We start from the raw sequence: 2,161 nt of genomic DNA on the forward strand, positions 1-2,161 counted from the left end.
TTTTTTTAATGTATTACTTGGCTTTAATTTGAGTATGTTTTTCGCGTTAAAACGAATTATTTGGTTTTACACGTAATCGTATGGGAAAAGTTGATTCACCTTACGACATTTTCATGATACGATCTCAGTTTCGGAACGGATTAATTTCGTATTTTGAGGTACCACTGTATTTATATTCTCCTCAAATAAAAATGACGTCAAAATGATGTAAAAAATGTATTATATAAATTTTTAAAATATTTAATAACACTTATTTATACATTTTTTATAAAATATATTCTAAAATATCGATTATTCGATTGAATTTAAGCGAACTTTACCGAAATAAACAAATATAGTTATCGCCAGAGAAACGATGTCACTTCCGTTAACCTATGTAATCAGCAATAAAATATTGATACGATTAGAAATACAATAGCCGAAACATACTAAATTTATGTATTAAATTCAAAATATTTTATATTTTATTTCGGAAATTCTGTACTCTTCCGTATTCATTTTGCCATTTAATCGCCAAAGAAAATGACGTCACAATTCTTTAAATACTTTTTAAAGATATTAAAAGCCATATTTGGAAATTATTATTTAGTTTTTGTTTAAATCCGAATCAACATATTGTTTAAATTTCTACAAAATTTAACGCATAATTTTAAACAAGCGATGGGCCAAACAGCATTGAGCCTATGAGAAATTAGAGGTTGCGGCCGACGTTTCAACGCAAAAACGTGTACGTCGGACGTTCAGCGCCGCCTTACTGTAGGCCTAGAAGTTTGACAATGGTGTTTGGAACGTCAGTGGAATCATGCTCGATGTTCCAAATGCCATTGTCAAACTTCTCGGCTTACAGCAAGGCGGCGCTGAACGTCCGACATACACGTTTTCGCGTTGAAAACGTCGGTCGCAACCTCTCTATATTGTCTCGCTTTATGACGGAACACAACTTCAACTCATAATACCGAATATACGGAAAAAAATGGTTCACCTTACGACGGATTTACATAAACCAATTTTTAACTCACTTCAATACCATTAAAGTTAATGTTACCTTTGGTTCCAAGATGACGGCGCATCCGGTCGCCATTTTGAATTAGTCGCGAGACAGCGCGGAAAACGATATTTTAATCGGAGATCAGGTGACTCCCAAACTATAATAAACACACTAGTAAATTAAACAAATTATTAGTCATGTTAACGCATCCTTTTTTTCTAGATCCAACATTATTTTCATAACTTGATACATTCATATTCACTTGTTGAATGCCTTTTCATCCCCTTGCTTATCGATTCTTCTACACTTGTAGACATTATTTTATTTGTCTTTGTATTCAAATTGATTGCTGTCTCTTCCTCTTTCTTCTCTGTCTTCTGTGTTTTCTTCTTTAAAGAATGTCATGTGTTCATCGATGCCATAAGCATCACAAATCGTACTTGATTTGACCAATCACTGCTAGCCTACTTTGATTTAACAGCCTCAAAATCCAAATTTGTTGCGGTACATTCCAGACATAGATAGTGCCAAGCGAACGACAAAACACATCCCCAAAATATATTGACAAAACTTATCTGAAAGGTTAATTGTTAGCAGAATACATACTTTTACAATAGCTACTACGTATAAAACATGTTTTTCGATTATTTCGATAGTGTAATTAAAAAATCGAAACATATGAAAATATTTATAACAATGTCTGAAATGTTATCAATTTAAAGGAACGTATGGAATCAATTTCAAAAGTCGTTCTTCAGGTTAAGCCTTAATGCTCTCCCTCTCCCCTCGCTGGGGAATTTCGAAAAATCTGTCTTACTGTGCATTCCCATGACGTACTCTGTGTACCAAATTTCACTTATTTAGGTTCAGCGGTTTGCTCTGGGCGATGATGAATCAGTGACTAAGTTAGTCAGGACAAGTAATTTTGTATATTTAGAGTATGAATTATAGATTTATGGATATTTTAATGAATTAAAGATTCGCCTATTACCTGTTGTATCTGCATCTCACAAGCTAAAGGTAGATAAAAACTAATATTTTATTTGTGAAAATTGCATAATTTTGTTAGCGTGACGTATTTACGTTTTCTATTGTTACGTAGGCGATACGCGTTAATAATATAATATTAACGATTGTTGAGATTTGATTGTCGAAGCGTTTCGATGCGAATTT

Source organism: Centruroides sculpturatus, unplaced genomic scaffold (genome assembly GCF_000671375.1).
Source record: "Centruroides sculpturatus isolate CEXI.00-Female unplaced genomic scaffold, Cexi_2.0 scaffold1365, whole genome shotgun sequence".
NCBI classification, from domain to species: domain Eukaryota; kingdom Metazoa; phylum Arthropoda; class Arachnida; order Scorpiones; family Buthidae; genus Centruroides; species Centruroides sculpturatus.